A 20,765-nucleotide genomic window follows, 5' to 3' on the forward strand; every position below is an offset into this window, starting at 1 on the left:
CAGAAAGGAGGGGATATACAGATTCAGGGAAAACCCATTGGAGTCATTCAAGGCAGAGGGAGATATGGAGAGAGGAGACAGTTAAAACACCAAGGAAGAGGGGAGCTCAAGAGGGTACCCCGCTGCACAACAGTCTCCCTTCCTGAGCTAACCGGGATGGTCTCGGGGTTGGTGTTGGAGTCTCCACATCTATTAGTACTGGGGGACTTCAACATCCATGCTGGGACTGCCCTTTCAGGAGTGGCTCAGGACTTCATGGCCTCCATGACAACCATGGGTCTCTCTCAAGTGGTATCTGAACCTACTCATGCTGCTGGGTACACTCTGGACCTTGTTTTCTGTACTGGGTGGAATGATGATGATCTTGTTGTGAAAGAACTCTCCACAGTTCCATAGTCATGGACAGATCATTATCTGGTCAGATTTAGACTCGCTGGGACTCAGAACCTCTGCAGGGGTGGGGGACCGATTAGGATGGTCTGCCCCAGGGGGCTGATGGATCCAGATGGATTCCTGAGGGCTCTTGGGGAATTTCCTGTCACCTTGGCGGGTGATTCTGTTGAAGCCCTGGCCAACCTTTGGAATAGGGAAGCGGCCAGGGCGGTGGACACAATCGCTCCTGAGTGTCCCCTCTCATGGAGTGGAGCCAAACCAGCCCCCTGGTTCTCCAGGGAGTTGATGGTGATGAAGCAAATGAGGCGGAGACTAGAGCGATGTTGGCGGAAAACTCGGAATGAATGTGATCAAACTCGGGCTAGAGCCTATTTGAAAATCTACTCTGTGGCAATGTGGGCAGCAAAGAAATCATTTTTTGCTGCCAGCATTGCATCTGCAAGGAGCAGAGCTGTTCCGAGTGGTCAGGGGCCTTTTACACCCTCACCCTCAGGTAAAGGATACAGACCACTCGGAGGCTCGCTGTGAAGAATTTGCACGGCATTTTGCAGATAAAGTCGCTCAGATCCGCTCCGACTTGGATGCTACAGTTGATACAGTGTCAGTGTATGCAACCTTGGCTCCTATCAGTCCAGTGTTAATGGATACTTTTCAGCTTGTGCAGCCTGATGATGTGGACAGGATCCTTGGAGAGGTAAAAGCCACCACATGTATCTTGGACCTTTGTCCTTCTTGGCTTGTTAAACAGGCCAGAGGGGGACTGGCTGAGTGGGTAAAGGAGATCATCAATGCCTCCTTACAACAAGGCAGAATTCCATCCTGCCCAAAGGAGGCTGTTGTAAGCCCTCTGTTAAAAAAGCCATCCTTGGATCCCACAATAATGAAAAACTATTGGCCAGTGTCTAACCTACCATTTCTGGGCAAGGTTCTGGAACGTGTGGTGGCTTCCCAACTCCAGGGATTTCTGGATGAAACAGATTATCTAGATCCATTTCAATCTGGTTTCAGACCTGGCTATGGAACAGAGACAGCCTTAATCACCTTAGTGGATGAACTACGCAGGGAACTGGACAGGGGGAATGTGTCTCTGTTGGTTCTCCTGGACCTCTCAGCGGCTTTTGATACCATCAATCATGGTATCCTTCTAGACTGCCTCTCTGGGATGGGGCTTGGAGGTACTGTTCTACAGTGGCTCCGTTCCTTCCTGCAGGGGCGAACCCAGAAGGTGGTACTGGGGGACTCCTGTTCAACCCCCTGACCATTGACCTGTGGGGTCCCTCAAGGTTCTGTGTTGTCCCCTATGCTGTTTAACATATACATGAAACCGCTGGGAGAGGTTGTCCGGAGTTTTGGGGTGCGGTGTCATCAATATGCAGATGACACTCAACTCTACTACTCCTTCCCACCTCAATCCAAGGAGGCTGTCCTGGTCCTAAACCAGTGCCTGTCTTCAGTAATGGACTGGATGAGGCCAAACAAGTTGAAACTTAATCCAGACAAGACAGAGGTGCTCCTGGTCAGTCGGAAGGCAGGTTGGAGAATAGGGATCCAGCCTGTGTTAGATGGGGTCTCACTCCCCCTGAAGACACAGGTTCGCAGTTTGGGGGTACTCTTGGACTCAGCTTTGAACTTGGAGGCCCAGGTATCTGCTGTGACCAGGAGTGTTTTCGCACATTTAAAACTTGTACGCCAACTGTGCCCGTTCCTTGAGAAGCCAGATTTGGCCATGGTGGTACATGCCTTGGTTACATCCCGTTTGGACTACTGTAATGGGCTCTACATGGGGCTGCCTTTGAAAAGTATTTGGAAAATTCAGTTGGTTTAAAGAGCTGCTGCCAGGCTATTAACAGGGGCAGATTACAGAAACCATACAACATCCCTGTTGAAACAGCTTCATTGGCTGCCAGTTTGTTTCTGGGCACAATTCAAGGTCCTGGTTATCACCTACAAAGCCCTACATGGCTCAGGTCCACACTATTTGGCAGACCGTTTCTCTTGGTATGAACCGGCCCGGACTCTAAGATCCTCTGGGGAAGCCCTTCTCTCTGTCCCAACATCATCACAAACACGGTTGGTGGGGACACGAGAGAGAGCCTTCTCAGTGGCTGCCCCTAGACTCTGGAACTCCCTGCCCAGGGAGATCAGAACAGCTCCCTCCTTGATGGCCTTCCGCCAGCAGGTAAAGACCTACCTGTTCACACAAGCATTTAGGGATTTACTATAAGAACAGGCTGGGATGTTCGATGTTGGACCAGTTTAAAAATTCTTTTCAATGTACTTTTTATTTTATTGTACTATTTTTATTTTTAAGTACTGTGAAGCCGCTCTGAGTCCCAGTCCTGGGAAAAGAGAGGGATACAAATAAATAAATAAATAAAGCACAATATTTTTTTCTCTCGAAATACTGTATAATGCCTGAACTGACCCTAACATAAGGCGAGTGACTAATGCTATGTTGTCACTTATGTCATATTGAACATACGCAGTCTTATCTGATTTTGGAAGTCAATGAAGTTTGGGCCTTATTTTAGTACTTGAATGGGAAACTTCCAGGGAATACCATGGATCTCCAGGTGGGGCTAGGATATAGTCCTGATGGAAATCCTGGAAAGTCATTGCCCATTACAGTTGTAAGTAGTGGACTAGGTGGCCCAAGGGCCTAAATTGGTATAGAGCAGCTTCCTATGTTTGTTAGCATGAATTTCTACATTAAAGTATGTATTTGGCACTTTGAAGAGTGATGCCAGAGAGTTTAGTTTGTTGGATTTGAATGCAGACATATTGTGAACTATTCAAGAATATTTCATATGTTGTTTTGTTCATTTTGGAAAAATCAAGAAATAGAAATCACATGACACATAAAAAGTGTACAAACTCTTTTTCATTTCTCCATGTCACCTTTTCTTTTCCCATACTCAGGTGGTAGTGATTGCCTTCTTATGCCACAACTTTATAACATTGAGAAAGCCACCTGTGGGTTTCTCTTCACACACTGAGTTTTTTCATCTCTCCCACCTCTGATTTCAGACTGACATCTGTTCCAGCCAAAGATATATGGCTGCTAAAGTATTTTAGACAAGGCTTCTTTTAACACACAAAGCATCTTCGCTTAAAAATAAATAATTTTAATGTACCATACTAATTAAGTTTCCCAGCAGAAAAAACAATGGAGATTAGATAATGATAAAATGAAGTATAGTTTGCAAAGTTGCACAAGTGTATTTTTAAACTATCATAACCATTTTCATTTTTTAAAAACACATTTTCCAGATCTATTTATACAAAAACTAACAGTTTATTAAACTGTTCAATATTTATGTTTCATGTTCTTGCTTTACTACCACACACCTGATACTGTTCTTAAGACAGGGATAAGACATTTTGCTGTCATAGCCAGACCAGCATATGGTGTTCCCCATGGACAAAGCAAAGTATTTAATCCCTAAAGCCAGACAAAGATTTTACAGCTGTTGGGCTCAGCTGTAGCCCCCCCCCCCTCAAAAACAAAACAACAGCAACAACAAAAACTTGCTAATTTACACTAGAGTCATGTGAATGCAGACTCTCCTCCCCCACAGCCCAGGACATAAATCACTTGCACAGGACTGTAAGAGGTTTTATTCAAAGTACTGGAATGAAATACATATGTGAAAGATGAGAGAAATGGGTTACTGGTTCCAACTTCATAGGTATTCCAACTAATGGCGCGTGCGCCCGCGACCTCACCACCACACCACCACGTGCACAGACCCCATTCATTTAAATGGGGCTCGAGCATACACAGAATTTGCTTTACACAGGGGAGTCCGGAACGGTTGGTTGACTGGCCGAACTTAAAGGGTGTTCAGCAATGGCTCCTCTTCATCATATAGAGTAGTGACCAGTGGGGTGCCACAGGGTTTTGTCCTGGGTCCAGTGCTATTCAATATCTTTATTAATGACTTGAATGAAGGCATAGAAGGCATGCTTATCAAATTTGCAGATGACACCAAATTAGGAGGAGTAGCTCATACCCCAGAGGCAGGAAAAATTCAAAATGAACTTAATAGATTGGAAAGCTGGGCCAAAACTAACAAAATGAACTTCAACACAGAAATGTAAGATACTGCACTTAGGTTAAAAAAAAAAAAATGAAATGCATAGATTATAGGGTGGAGGACATCTGGCTTAATGAGACTACATGCAAAAGGGATCTAGGAATACTAGTAGACCTCATGTTGAACATGAGTCAACAGTGTGATGAGGCAGCTAAAAAGGCCAATGCTGTATTAGGCTGCATCAATAGAAATATAGTGTCTAGATTCAGGGAAGTAATAGTGCTGCTCTATTGTGTTCTGGTTAAGCCTCGCCTGGAATACTGTGTCCAGTTCTGGGCACCACAGTTCAAAAAGGATGTTGACAGGCTGGAGTGTGTCCAGAGGAGGGCCACCAGTATGGTGAAGGCTCTGGAAACCATGCCTTATGAGGAAAGACTTAGGGAGCTGGGTATGTTTAGCCTGGAAAAGAGATGGTTAAGGGGTGGTATGATAGCCCTGTTTAAATATTTGAAGGTATGTCACATTGAGAATGGAGCAAGCTTGTTTTCTGCTGCTCCAGAGACTAGAATACGGAAGAGGCTCCCGGAAAAGAGATTCCAGCTCAACATTAGGAGGAACTTCCTGACAGTAAGAGCTGTTTGACATTGGAACACACTCCCTCAGAGTGTGGTGAAGTCTCCTTTGGAAGCCTTTAAGCAGAGGCTGATAGCCATCTGTATGGGATGCTTTGATTGTGAGTTCCTGCATGGCAGGGGGGTTGGACCAGATGGCCCTTGTGGTCTCTTCCAACTCTATGATTCTATGATTTTATGATTCTGTGAATTAATCTGCTGGTCAGAAGAGGTTCCAGTGCATGTATGCATGTGCACACGGAAATTTCCTCCAGTTGTATCTCACTAAACATTCTAGTTAGTCACATACATATAGTATTCTTTCTCAGCCCTTCCTGAAACAGGGAATGAGGTTAGATCCCTTTGGCTGTCTATATGGCTAAGCCTCAGTGCTGCAGCTGCTCAATGCAGCTTCCTTCCTGGTCAAGAAAGAAAGAAAAAGCAGACCAGGAAGAGAAATAACATTCTTTGTCTTATCATTTCTTCCAGAATCTTGCCAGCTCTTTCCTGTTCTTTCTCTGGGTGAGGCAGCCTGTGGCCTGTGAAGGGGGTTGTTTTATCCTAAAATAGCCACAAACTACCAGTGTTCTCTAGACCCATCTGTGTTGAATTTAACCTTTTCCAGGCACCCCTTCTGGCTGGGTAATTATAATGTTTAGGCAGATATTACCTCCTCTGTCATTTCACTATGGGGCTTCTCTCCCCTTTTGGTGGGATCAGGTGAAAGAGAGTCCTTACATTGTGAGGGATTGAGCATGACTATGAGTTCCCATACCTTGGACCAAATATTGATCAGAACAGAGACTGCAGTCAAGAAATCAGAAGACTAGGATTGGGTAGGGCAGCTATAAAAGAACTTGATAAGATCCTAAAATGCAAAGACATAACACTAATTACAAAAGCAAGGATCATCCAGATCATTGTATTCCCCATCACAATGTATGGATGTGAGAGCTGGACAGTGAAGACAGCTGATATAAATTAAGGCCTGGTACACACCGCCAGGACGTGACGTCTTGGTGGTGATAGTAGGGCTCGGGACTGCACACCAACCACACGGTCCCGAACCCTACTATGTGCGGGTGGCAGAGTAATGGCATCCCGTCCACACAGGCTCTGCCATCTTTACGTAATGGACGCATAGCGTCCACACGTTGCAGCGTATCTGCACTCACGACGTAACCAGGGTGCCAGGAAAAGAACCCAGAAAAATTGGTTTTTTTTAATTCTGGAGGGATGTCGCATGGTCTAGTAGCTGCAGCATCCCTCCGGAGTTAAAATGGGTGCCTGAAGACTGCCATTTTCGGGCGGTCTGTACTGCGCCTAACTCATTTGAGATGTGATGTAGGAGAGGAATGCTAAGGATACCGTGGATGACTAAAAAGACAAACAGATGGGTCCTAAAACAGATCAAGCTCTCCTTTAAAGCCAGGATGACTAAATTGAGGTTGTTGTATTTTGGCCACATCATGAGAAGGCATGACCTAGTAGCAAAGGCAATGGTGGAAGGTAGTAGAAAAGAGAGGAAGACTGCACACCAGATGGTTAGACTCCATCAGAGAGGCTATGGGCCTGAGCCTGCAGGACCTGAGCAGAGCGGTAGAGAATAGGAGGTCTTGGAGATGTCTTCTTCTTCCTTTCCCTCTTCTCTTTATTTATATCCCATCTTTCTACTGGTATTTGGACTCAAGGCAGCTAATAAACTTTAAAACAGTACAAGTTTAAAACAATACAAAGCATTAAAATGTAAATACAATGTTTTAAAAACAATTCAATAATTTTAAAAAGGTAAAAACATTACACATTAAAATTTAAAATATATTCAAAACTCTGTACAAAACTATACAAACCTTGTACAGCATTTAAGTGTGTCAGTTTGAGAAAGCCTGGCAGCTTAATAATGTTTTTATCTGCTGTTGAAAGGAGAGCAGGGATGGGGCATACCTGAGCTCTCCAGGGAGGGAGTTCGAGAGCCTAGGAGCAGCCACCAAGAAGTCCCTCTCTCTTGTGCTTACCAAACAAGCTTGAGATGGTGGTGAGACAGAGAGAAGGCCTCTCCTGATGATCTCAATACTGTAGTGGGCTCATAAAGGGAGATACCACCCTTCCAATAACCTGAACCCAAGCTGTATTCATTCACAGGGTTGCCATGAGTGGAGGTTGACAACCAACAACAAGAAAACCGTGATGTGGCATGCTTATTAAGGCTGAGTGGGGCACCTGGGGAGAAGGTTACTTGTGCTTTTCCCCCATTTGTTTTCATTGAGGGAGTGTTTTCTGATTTAGAGGTTTGCTGACATTTTTCAGAATACTTAGAATTCTGCACTGTATTTTATTTTTGGAAGTAGGTATTTGAAGATGAGGAGGGAGTTATAGGAGTGTTACCATTTCAGTTTTAACAGACAATGTGTTAAAATAAACTGGCAGTGGAAATGGGACAGGCCACTGAAGGAGAAGAAGGAGAAACATCTTATTGAGACTTCCTCCTTCTGGCTACTTGTCTGTGGTTCAGGTTCTGGATTGCCCTGGGGCAGATGCAAAACTACTGCTTAATATCAGGTCAATATTAATTCCAGGAAGAGCATTATACACTAGAATGGTGATGGGGAGAATGTTGATGGGATGTTCCATGGTCAGAAGTGTGCAGTATGTGCAGTTGTGCTGGTATAGTAGAACATCTACCAAATCCTATAACTACAGTTGGTGCATCTTCAATATAGGATTGTACCCTAAGTTAGTTGATTAGTTAAGCCTTTAAGCATATTAACCTTCTTTTGAACTCACTAAGTGTGTATTTATGTATTGCAATTATACTGTGAAGATTTACTGCATGGTCACTTCATGAATTATTGAGATGTGTTGTTGTTGTTGTTTGCCATAGGTTTCCTACTTAAATAGACCCAAAGGCAATTGGGTCAATATAAGTCAATTTTTTTCCTTGGCAAGATTTGTTTAGAGGGGGTTTGCCTTTGCTTCCCTCTGAGGCTGAGAGAGTGTGACTTGCCCAAGGTCACCCAGTGAGTTTTCATGGCCAAGTGGAGATTTGAACACTGTTCTCCAGAGTTGTAGTTCAACACTCAGACCACTAGCTCAGCCTGTATATGAATTACCCAGAAAAACAGAAATGTGCTATCCAGTTGCTATATATTGGCCCGGGACAGATGGGCCCTTTGTAGCATGGCGGCAGCACAACTAGGTTTAGGGACTGTGTGGCAACTGCACGGTCCCTAACCCTAGCACAGACTGGCATCGCTACAATGCTGTTGCCCCGTGTACACGGGCGCTGCCATTATGACGTAACGGACGCATAGTGTCCGCACAGCGCGCTCTGCCAGTTATGTCACGAGTGCGCCATTGGTGCACTCGCAATGTAACAATGGTGGAAGAAAAAGAACCTGGTTTTCCTGGGTTCTTTTTCCTCCAGAGGGAAGCCACATGCTTTGGTGGCTGGGGCTTCCCTCCTGAGGAAATTAGGCTTCTGGTAGGCTGCCCTTTTCAGGCAGTCTATACCGTGCCATTGTTACTTTGCTCTAGTTTTTGAAGTGTGTGTGCTTTTTGCTCCCAGTTCATTTGTTCAATAGGCTACTTAAGATATATATTAAGTTGAAAATTGTTGTTTTGCAAAATAATATGTGGCATAAAAATAAAATAGTTCCACGAGATTCCTCCATACCTTCCCCAGGAACACAGTCTTCAGGGTAGAAAACCAAATTGAAAGACTAAGGACTAACCTGCAGCTACCAGGCACTACCAGTGAAAAATGAAAGCAAACCTGTTTATCATGTTTGTTTAATCTAATTTTGCAAAATAGGACAGCCTTCATGCTGAGTGTTAACAATTTAATTCAGATGAGTCATATCCGCTTTCTGTTGTGGACATATAATTGCAATTTAGATGAATGTAATTACTGGTTAGGTAGTTTTTCGTCTAGTAGCATATAAATGCATGCTTTCTATGATGGCTAACGTACAGGTGTTTCTCTTGCACAGAATTTATGTTTTATACTAGCAAACTTTTCTCTGCAATATTTATAGCTACTGAAAGCTCCCATGTCAAATCTAGCCTCTTAAGCACCACCATTTGTCTCTAAGGTAAACCTATCATGGGTTTTCTTGATAAGTTTATTGAAAGGTTATGACTTTCAGCTTCAGTGGTTTTCCATGGCCAAGTGGGGGTTCAAATCCTGGTGTCCAGAGTTGTAACCTTCAAACCACTACACCACACTGGCTCTAATATAAATGTATACTAGCTACCTAAATTCCCTAAAGGCACCAGATCCCCATCTAATTTTGGAAGCAAAGCAGGGTCAGCCCTGGTTAGTACCTGGAATGCTCTTATTTGTGATGTAGGCTATATTTCAGAGGAAGGAACTGGCAAAACCACTTCTTAGGCAAAACCACCTTTACCTAAGAAAACTGCATGCAATTCATGTGTTGCCATAAGTTAATTGATGATCTGAAGACACATACACAGATAACAAGGAGACCATCAGTTTGATTCAGGAGAATTTAGCAAACAAAAGGTTAAACTGTGCAGTCCTAGTCAAGTCTACTCATAAGTAAGCCCTGTTGTGTCTAGTGGGATTTACACCCAATCAAATGTGTATAGGATTATTTTTTAAAATTTACAATATGAAACTTAGGTGCTTCAAATGCCTTATGTTTTGCTCTGGACGTACATGTACATTTTAAGAAAGAACTGTCAAGAAAAATCCATATTAGAAAATAGAAGAACAGTGTAATATAATAATTATAGGCAAGAGAGTATGATAACAGTCATTATAAAATGATAGGGGTTCATCTTGCTGGGAGGACATGAAAAGAGCAATCAAAATGGAAGTAAGGAAGATGTGACATTATAAAGAGCATGTCACAAGAAGATTAGAGGAAATAATGAATGGAGGAGAGGTAGCACAACAGATGCACAGGAAGTAGAGAAGAAGTCAGGTGGATAAAAATAACTCATCCAATGCAAACAATTGTTTATGAGTCTGCTGAGAATTAAATAGATTGTTAGCCACTCCCCCTTTTTAAAAATTAGAATGTAAAGCTGCATGGCATGGATTATCTTCCATTTCTTTATTTAAATTTTATTTTCATTCATTTTATTTATATCCTTTTTTCTCATTTGGCACCAATTTAAGAGGCATAATCTCTTGCTAAGTGGTTACTGTGTATGAAAATTTCATACATTTCTGACTGGGAAAAAAGTAACAGCTGTTTCAGTTTCCAGTGATAATCAGTGGAAGGCAGGAAGATTTGACTTTGGTCTGAGATTCCAACTTATGTCGACCTCATCCTGGGGTTTTCTTGGCAAGATTTCTTCAAAGGAGGTTTGCCCTTGTCATCCTCTGAGGCTGAGAGAGTGTGACTTGACCAAAGTCACCCAGTGGGTTTCCATGACTCAGCCAGGATTCGAACCCTGGTCTCAGAGAATGCTCCAATGCTCAGAATGCTCCAAGGCTTCCTTGCATGTGTTGCTGCTTTTCTCTCTCTTTTTCTGTCCCCAATGAATTAGTAGTTGTGAATTTGGGTCTTGGAGTTGTGCTGATAGGCGTGTCAAAATGTCCTCCATGAGAAACATGAAATACAATGTTTTTTTATTAATGTTTTTGGCTTTTGGTTGGTTGTGTCCTCCATTTTCCTGAATGTCCTACATTTTGTCCTACATTTCCCCTACACTTTGAGGGGCTACAAAGTAGTTTGGGAAGCACCTCAATAATGTTTCTGCAGTTTGTAGTAGACAGTTAGAAGGTCTTCAAAACTGTTACAAAGAAGGTCTTAAAAAGGAGGTGGCTTTGGCCTCATCCAGCTTGTATGCATATTATGTTTATAAAGAACATTTGCCAATTTTTCATCCTAGAATGGTGTCTGAACATGCTGCAACATCCTGTCCAATAAATCCCTATCAGCCTCACAGGATTTTTCATGTCTGCAGAGTAATTTTTGTGAGCAGTTGTTTTGTGGGGTTTTTTTAAAAACAAAAACAAGTATTTCAGAAAGAAACTTTCCATGCAGCTTTCTGAAGAAAGTCCCAACATGTGAAAAATAAGCAGAAATTCTTATAATCTTAGATAGCAGGGAGAAAACTTGCAAAGTTTTTTTGTTCTTTCTGTGAGAACGAAACAAGCTAAGGTTGATGTGCCATAATGCACGTACATGGGGGCAGTGCTAAAATTAAGAGACTTTGGCAAGTAGTAACATCATACAGAGTGCAGTTTCCAAAGGGACCACTAATGCTGTATTAAACTATTTGGAAGAATATAGTTCATGTGGAGATGATCAAAAATGTATTAATAGTTGCTAAAATGTATAAAAAAAGAAGTTGTATCCAATTTTGTAGGATTTGGCATATATCTCCAGTACAATGCTTGAGAGCCAGCATGATATAGTGGTTTGAATGTTGGACTACAACTTTGGAGACCAAGCTTCGTATCCCCTCTCAGCCATGGGAATCCATGGGGTGATCTTGAGAGAGTGATATAGGAGTTTATCACACAGGAGTAATTTCTCTTAGTTTCGAATGAAAAGAAAGTGGGGCCAGAATGCATTCACGTGAATTCGCTAGTTCAGCGAATTTACATGAATTCGAATTGTGTTCGAACTGACTTCCCATTGCCCGAAAATAGCTTGCCATTGCCCGAAATTGCGTGTGATCACCTCTCACGCAATAACGTGAAACCTCATGATTGCGTTTGGACTGACTTCCCATTGCCCAAAATTGTGTGTGGTAGTCTATCACGCAATAACGTTAAACCCCATGATTGCATTGGGATTGCCATTGGATTATACTTCCAGTTTCCCTTGTCTGATAACGTCCATACTCTCAACCTCTCAAGAAGGCAAAGGCAAACCTGTTAACAAATTTTGCTAAGAAAACCCTGTGTTAGTTTTGCCTTAGGTTTGCCATGACTCGGAAGTGACTTGAAGACACAAAAGTATAACACTTAAACTTGCATATTTTATTTGTGAAATGCAAGTACTGTATAAGAATATTGGTTTATTAGAAAATCAACTTTTGAAATGGCTAGTTTAAAGTTAATGCTTGTCCTACTCATTGTTGACAACAGCATAAAGAAGCAGTTTCTTCTGCATTTCTTTTACTGTATGCTTAATGGGAAAAAAATGGGAATACAACACAGAAGACACGAGAATGCAGTCATTGACCGTGATACTGAGGAATCAAAAACCTGGCATATCAGAACTGAACAGGACACAGAAGCAACTCAACATGCCATGGACTTTCTCCCTGTTTTGGCCAGAGCCATATGCTAACAAGAAAATAAGTCTTATGGTTCTGGCTTATTTGAAGGAAAAACAAGTCACCATTCTCAGTTCAGACATGATAAGCAATCTAGAGATGGTGTTGGTGTTTTGTTCTAGCTACTCTAACTGCAAGGTGGAGCCAAGCGGGAGAGATCGTGAAATGTTCATGGGCTTACTTGCTTGAACTGGATAAACCAGGCTTCTCTAGCACCTTGGTTATTGTCCAGGCTATCTGTTGTCTAGATTTATCTGTAAAAAAATCAGTTGGTGGATCATGGCTAGCGTAGAAGCAAACATGGATAGATAAGAGCTTGAATTGAGCTGAGGCTGAGACGTAAGCATTGGTAGTTTAACTTGGGATCTTGAACTAGTTGACTTTGAAGGTTTTACCTTCACCAAGAAATATAAATCAGTTTCTATGTGTCTGTGATTAGGGAGAACATCTTGGAGGTTTTGGGGAGGATTTCAGTGAGTATACAGTACTATCCAGACAGGTCTGATACTACATACCAGGAAATTATTTCTGAAAGTACCTGTAACAAATTTGGAGCTGCAAAGCAAGCTACACAGACAGTGCCTACTTTTCAAGACTGGGAATTCATAATCAGGATTATTACCTAGTAATCTTGGACATTATGTGTGCTCTTGCCTCATCCTCAGATCCTCATAATAATTTTTCTCGTGCAGATTGACAAAACATGGGTCTACATTCAGCACAAATTGAATGCCTTTTCTTCATTTTTTTTTTTTTTTACAAAAAACTAATGGGTAACTTTGCAGTTAGGAAGATTCACAGAATCATAAAATTATAGAGTTGGAAGATACCACAAGGGTCATCCAGTCCAACCCCCTGCCATGCAGGAACTCACAATCAAAGAAGCCCTGACAGATGGCCATCCAGCATCTGTTTAAAGACATCCAAGGAAGGAGACTCCACCACACTCTGGGGGAGTGTGTTCCACTGTCGAACGGCTCTTACTGTTAGTTCCTGTTAATGTTGTGGTGGAATCTCTTTTCCTGGAACTTGCATCCATTGTTCCATGCTGTTCTGGAGCAGCAGAAAATAAGCTTGCTTCATCCTCAATATGACACCGCTTCAGATAATTAAACAGGGCTATCATATCACCCATTAACCTTCTCTTCTCAAGGCTAAACATACCCAGCTCCCTAAGTCTTTCCTCATAAGGCATGGTTTCCAGACCCATCATCATTTTTGTCACCCTCCTCTTGACCCACTCCCAATTTGTCAACACCCTTTTTGAATTGTGGTGCCCAGAACTGGACACAATATTCCAGGTGAGGCCTGACCAAAGCAGAATAGAGTGGCACTATAGCTTCCCTTGTTCTAGACACTATACTTCTATTGATACAGCCTAAAATAGCATTGGGTTTTTTAGCTGCCGCATCACACTGTTGATTCATATTCAAGTTGTGGTCTACTAGGACTCCTAGATCCCTTTCACGTGTAGTCTTGTCCATCCAGATGTCCTCCATCCTATATCTATGCATTTATTTTTTCTGCCCTAAGTGCAGTACCTTACATTTCTGTGTGTTGAAATTCATTTTGTTACCTATGGTCCAGCTTTCCAGTCTATTCAGATCTTATTGAATCTTGATCCTGTCCTCTGGGGTATTAGCTACTCCTCCTGATTTGGTGTCATTTGCAAATTTGATAAGCATGCCTTCTATTCCTTCATCCAAGTCATTGATAAAGATGTTGAATATCACTGGGCCCAGGACAGAACCCTGTGAGACCCCACAAGTCACTTCTGTCCAGGATGAAGAGTAGCTATTGTTGAGCACCCTTTGGGCTAAGCCAGTCAACCAATTAGAAATCCATCTAACAGTTGTATTGTCTAGCCAACATTTTACTATCTTGTCTGCAAGAATATCATGGGGGACCTTGTCAAAGGCCTTACTGAAATCAAGATATGCTGTATCTACAGCATTCCCTTTGTCTACCAAGCTGGTAATTTTTATCAAAAAAGGAAATCAGATTAGTCTGGCATGTTTTGTTTCTCAGAAATCCATGTTGACTTTGTGATAATGGCATTGCTTTCTAAATGTTCACAGACTCTTTGTTTAATGATCTGCTCTAGAACCTTTCCTGGTGTAGATGTCAGAGTAACTGGACGATAATTGTTGGGATCCTCTTTTTTTCCCTTTTTGAAGATGGGGACAACGTTTGCCCTTCTCCAGTCTACTGGGACTTCTCCTGTTCTCCAGGAGTTCTCAAAGATTATTGCCAATGTGGCTCCGATATTACATTTGCCAGTTCTTTTAATACCCTTAGATGTAGTTCATCTGGTCCTGGAGACTTAAATTCATTTAGATCAACCAGGTATTCCTTTATTTTCACTTTACTTATCCTGTGCTGCGTGTTCCCTGTTGTGACCTCTGCTCCATTTTCTTCAGGAAAACACCCTTTTCCTTTTCTGAGAAGACTGAGACAAAGAAGGTGTTGAGTATTTCTGCCTTGTTTCTGCCCCCTAATGGCATTTCAACATCTTCTGCATATAGTGGCCTTACAATTTCCTTTTTCTTCCTTTTGCTACGGACATACCATATATACTCGACTATAAGTCGACCTCATGTATAAGTCAAGGGCAAGTTTGGGGGCCAAAATTATGGATTTTGCTATGACCCGTGGGTAAGTCGAGGGTAGAATTTAGGGGCATATAGCAAACAATCTAAAGGATGAAGCAAAGCAAAACAGTGTCAAAGAACTTATAAAATTCCAGCAGACATAACTCTTTGGGCTTACTCTTAAGGTTGGATGGATGAGAGAGTAGTGGGAGTCAGTACTTCACATATTATACTCTTGCTTTTCATCAGGAAATGGTTCCTTCTTTTAAATAAGAGTTAAGACACATTTCTTACATTGACCCATGGATAAGTCGAGTCAGTTTTTTGGGGTCAATTTTTTGACCTAAATTTCTAGACTTATACATGTGTATATACAGTACTCCAAAAAGCCCTTTTTATTGTTCTTAACCTCTCTAAGATATTACTATTATCTTACTATCTGTAATATCTACTGTACATACCTACTTATATCTGTATATAGCTACTTAGAAATAAGCCCCATTTTGTTCAGTGGGACTGAAAGTCAGGTGAACATTATATGCCTTTAGCCCTAATATTATCCAGGTGTGGGCATTCGTGGTGTGATATCTGGATGGTTAAGTATGAAAGGTATGTGGTACATAAAATATAGATAAGTGGATCTAGGTTCAAAAACTTATGCAAGATGTAGTATGCATGTCACACTCAGGATGAAGGGGAGCACATCAGGATTCTTGACTGCCTTTCTAGTGATGGCTCAGCACTGGTGATGTTGTCTGCTTGGGGTCTTGTACGCCAAAGAGTAGCTTCCCCATCCTATGATAGTAGTAAAATGTGAGTTTCGGGCATTTTTCTGGGTGCTCTTAAGCAGAACCCCAAACATGTAGGTAGCTGTATGTACCATAACAACAGCACTTCTCGCTGCTTTCAGCTCTACAAGGAGCAGCTCTTTTGTACAGTTCATGTGTTGTAATTGTTTATTCAAGACCAAACCACCACAAAATATTTTGCTTTGCAGCAGAAATAACTTAAAACAATATAGTGTTACTGAGAAAATCCATCTGTCCTTGCTGCTATGGTGAGGATTGCAGCTAATTTCAGATGGAACAGGAAAAACCTGAGGCAGGTGGCAGGCGATTTAGTTGTCCCTGCTGTTCAAAAAGCCCCAAGGGCTCCAACCTGACAGACTCAGGCTGTGCTGCAGCAACCCAACAAGAAGTCCCACCCTTGTTGCGCAATGGGCTCCCAGTTTTCCCTTAGCCTCACAAGACAGCTATTGTGTTCGCCTTTGTAAGAGGGATATGACAAAAGCAGCCAATAAGAATCCAGAATTGGAGCTTCAAAATGTGGGCTGGGAGAAAACAGATCCATTTGCTTGGGAGTTGTCTGACCACATTCCAGAAAGAGACATGAAGTCTGGATCATCAGCTGTCCCATGAAGTCTGATCACTTTATGACCACATAGTAGTTTTCTTCCCAGGGGGTAAATATTTCACCTACATGCTAATTTTGTGTTCAATTAGCTGATCCCAAATAGCAGCAGGTGGAAGCTGCAATTATTACAGAGGAAGCCATGTTTAAATTGAGTCACAGTTTTAATAAAATGAGATCTTCCAGATGTTGTTTGGACTCTTACTGTCATCATCACTGATCATTGCCTTGCTGATAGGAGTTGAGGGCCAATGAATTAGATCTTCCCCCTTTCTGCTTTCGGTTACTGTTGGTATTACTGATTTCTGTAGTGATAAAAAAAAGGGAGGGGGGAGGGGGAAACCAGTTGCTGAAAGATCTCATACCAGCATGACTTAATTGTAGACTGAATCAGACATTAAACAAAAACAGCCTTCTTTAATATTGTCTAAGGCAGCTAAACATGAGCATTGCCCTCCATAGATTCTTCCCTAGTTTTCATGCTACCTTCTTTTTTCTGTAAGCACCTTTGTGCCATGTTTTTTTGTTTTTTATTTTGTTTTGTTTTGTAAAAGAAACCAATGCCCATCTACTAGTCACTATTCGTGATAGATTTGCACTTCTTTGACTGATAGATTCTTGGCCGTGTGTTTTTATGTATACTGAGATATGTAGATTTTATATTTTTAACCTTTATGTAACTATATTCCTGTTGTACACCGCTTTGATCATTGGAAAAGCGGTATATAAATAAAGTTTTATTATTATTTATTATTACTTGAATGCTTTTGTAAACAAGCTTCTGTGAATGACATTTGTGCTGTTCTTGTCATTTTCTGAAAAAGTATCCTAGTTGCATAGTCTGAATAGTTGATATGCCTTCTGGAGGTCTAGAATTTATTACTGTTAATGATTGTTCACTCCTGACCTTGTGAAGAAAGCCTAGCAAACAGCGTTATGGGCGTGCTGTTCAGTCTCTCATTCATTTCTATGTTAGGTGTTGCATACAATCAAGTCAACACTACAACTGTTACAACTGCTCTTTTCTCTGTGTGTATATATACTTGCTTGTATATAAATAGATGTAGTTATTTTCTTACATGTGTACGTATACACATACAAACAGACATGTGACAGAGAAACAGAAGAGAAACATATTAGATATAAACCTGTACCTTTTGTCTTTTGATGCTCATTTGGTCTATTTAGGGGATGTTCCCATTAGGTGAAACCCCGTGTTCTGAATCGAATCCAAGGAGTGGCGTTCCTATTAGGATCCGATTTAAACCTAGAACGGTTCTAGAGCAACCCGCAATCGTCCCCACTACAAATCGAATCGTAGAGCGGGATAAAAATTTAAATCGAGTTTTCCTCATTTAACGCGTGTTAAAAAAACACTAGGGTCCGACCTACGTTTTCCCCTTGATTCGAGTTAGGAACCGGAGCATTTAAATAGGAACGACAACCTTTGAAATCGGGTTAGATGGATGGGAGGAGCCGAGTGCGATGGGGCTGGCCTTGGGGGAGTTGCCCTTTCTGTCCCCATCCGTCATGGCTGTCGCCATTTTTGCTTCCCTCACCCCTTTGTCCGCTGTGGTCTTTCAATAAGAGATAAGGATTATTTTTATTTTTTATTTTAATGGTTTACAGGTGCTTAATCTCTTCAGCGCTTTAAGTGCCTGAAGTCCCGGCTGCTCAAGCGCCTGCATCTGCCGGTGGATTGCAACCTCCCCTCTGTGTGGGGAGAGCCCATTTCTAACGGAGGAGAGGCAGGAAGGGAGGGCTCCTCTCGAAGAGGCATTCCCTGCCCACTTGGGCTCTGATCTCGCCCAGACAGGGAAGGGAAGGCTCCTCGCGAGGAGGCATCTGATCTCGCCCAGGCAAGGAAGGGCTCTGATCAATGGGGGGGGGGGGATAGAGCCTTTCTCCCTCCCTTTCTCAAATGGAATCTGCCTTCTCCTCCAACCCTGGAAAGAGAATCTTTGGGAAGAGTGCTCCCTCCCTGCTTTTCCAGCAGCCTCCTTCATTGATCTCTGTGCTCTCTGAAGGGATTCTCCCTGGCTGTCTTGGGAGACATGAAGAGGGGATGCTGTCATGGAAAACCTATCCCATAGTTCCTCTGAAAAGAGCTTGGGTTTCCTAAATTCGCTTTGCCAGAAGCCTCCCCCATTGATCTCTGTGCTCTCTGAAGGGATTCTCCCTGGATGTCTTGGGAGACATGAAGAGGGGATGCAGTCATGGAAAACCTATCCCATAGTTCCTCTGGAAAGAGCTTGGGTTTCCTAAATTCGCTTTGCCAGAAGCCTCCCCCATTGATCTCTGTGCTCTCTGAAGGGATTCTCCCTGGCTGTCTTGGGAGACATGAAGAGGGGATGCTGTCATGCAAAACCTATCCCATAGTTCCTCTGGAAAGAGCTTGAGTTTCCTAAATTTGCTTTGCCAGAAGCCTCCCCCATTGATCTCTGTGCTCTCTGAAGGGATTCTCCCTGGCTGTCTTGGGAGACATGAAGAGGGGATGCTGTCATGCAAAACCTATCCCATAGTTCCTCTGGAAAGAGCTTGGGTTTCCTAAATTCGCTTTCCTAAATTCGCTAAATTCACAAAAAGTCAATGAAATGGAAACGATGCCAAAAGATAAATCACTTCCAAATATTCCGGATTAACGTTACGTCATTCTGACGTACTATTGATTGACAGCTCCAAATAAGGTATGGAGGAGAAGAATCGCTTTATTTAAACACCGATTTCATGCCAAGTAGGAACGCTTGCAGGTAAAAACTTCGATTTAAAAAACAGATGGGAACGAATAATAAAAGCGATTCGGAACACGGGATAAGACCAGGGTTATTTTGAATCGGTTTTATTAAAAACGTTGTATTTTAATTCGTTTCAAATCTTAAGTGGGAACATCCTCTTAGTTACGTTATTTGATGTGCTGAATGTACCTCAAAGGAGACATTACCAGTGCAATGCTATGTCTAAAAGTGTTTTGCTGATTATTTCTCTGTTTTTAACCATCACCCCGGTTTTTAATGAATTGCTTTAATCAGTTATTTTATTGCTTTTTCATTTTGTCAACATTTTATCATCACTGTATTATTTTTAACAATTGGTTTTATTATATCTTGTTTGTATTGTAAATTGTTTTGGGATTTTATAAAGGAAACATGTTATAAAATGTTCCTAAATAAATCAGTAATGCATATCCATTCAGAAATAAGCCTCACTGAGTTCTCCGAGGCTTACTCCCAAGTAAGCAGGCGTATGATTGTGGATCTATATATATCTGTTTGCTGAAGGGCTACAGTAGAAAGAAATGTTCCATGAGTCCTTTTTTTGTCTCAGTGGCTAAAGGACATAATAATAATAATAATAATAATAATAATAATAATAATAATAATAATATGTATTTATATACTGCCCAATCACTGGGAATCCGGGCAGCTTACAACAGAGGGGATAATACCTTTCTTCATCTTCCTCATTTAAAACTTAACATAATGAAAATTTCATCATACAATATATAATTTGGGAACAATCTTACCAATCAAAGCTGAAAATCCCTGTGCTGCTCAAGCAAAAATACATCTTAATTATTTGTAAGTACAGTTCCTTTGTCCTATATTAAATTGATGAAAACCATAAGCAAAGAAAAGAGTGTGTGTTGTTAAAGAGCAAGTAATGGTTTGCTCCTCTGATTAGCCTCATTGTAATGAAAAATGAGTTTTTGGACTTTGGCCATTCACCCTCTTCATTATTAAGATCATTTATAACTACATGGGAAGGCCTCATCATTGTAGCTGGAGGTCGACCCTTCTCAGTACACCATTTAATCATGTATCATTTTATAATTGATAATGATACCTGTTTGAAAGCATTAACGTGCCTATCCTTAGGAAATAAGTGCCAACTGGTTTTGAAATTCATCCAAGATTGATTTTTCATGTGTCTGTCTGTGTAAATTTGCAAACTCATTTGGGTTAATCTAGGCCAGCTCCCTGATTGAGGGAGCAAAGTGCAGAACTTGGAAAGTCACTTAATTTTCCTATTCTTTTTTTTTAGGTGTACAATACAATATGACTTAAAACACAAAAAGAATGAAGTGAATAACAGAGAAATGACAATAACTTGGTACTGACATGACACGCACTGGCTAGACAGCTGTGATCTGGGGATCTTTAAAGCTTTTAAGGGTTAGGTTTGTGTTTAGAAATTGAAGCCAACATTTAAAAAGCACTCACCTAGTCCATCAGGTGTTATATTGGTGGTCCATATGACAAGGAATCACTCGGTTTAGAGAAAAAAAAGTTTGTACTTACCAAATGTCTGGAAATTAGCTGTTTTCTCCACAAACTGCTTTTAGTTTATAAGTCAACTTTTCTAGTAATGCTGTTATCCACACACACACAGTCTGTTTGTCCTCTAATAGAGAAACCCTTCAAATTTCCCCAGCAGGCTGCAATCTCTAAACATGCTACCATAAA

At 41.6% G+C, this 20,765-nt stretch overlaps 1 protein-coding gene and 1 pseudogene across 1 annotated transcript in view; both read left to right on the forward strand.

Moving 5' to 3' along the window:
* MAP3K5 (mitogen-activated protein kinase kinase kinase 5) overlaps nt 1–20,765 on the forward strand; it is a 155,280-nt gene that overhangs the window by 34,512 nt on the left and 100,003 nt on the right. The window lies entirely within an intron of this gene.
* On the forward strand, nt 475–20,361 carry LOC149311080 (uncharacterized; annotated as a pseudogene).

Source organism: Sceloporus occidentalis, unplaced genomic scaffold (assembly GCF_023333645.1).
Source record: "Sceloporus occidentalis isolate IW3139 unplaced genomic scaffold, rSceOcc1.0.p SCAF_6, whole genome shotgun sequence".
NCBI classification, from domain to species: Eukaryota; Metazoa; Chordata; class Lepidosauria; order Squamata; family Phrynosomatidae; genus Sceloporus; species Sceloporus occidentalis.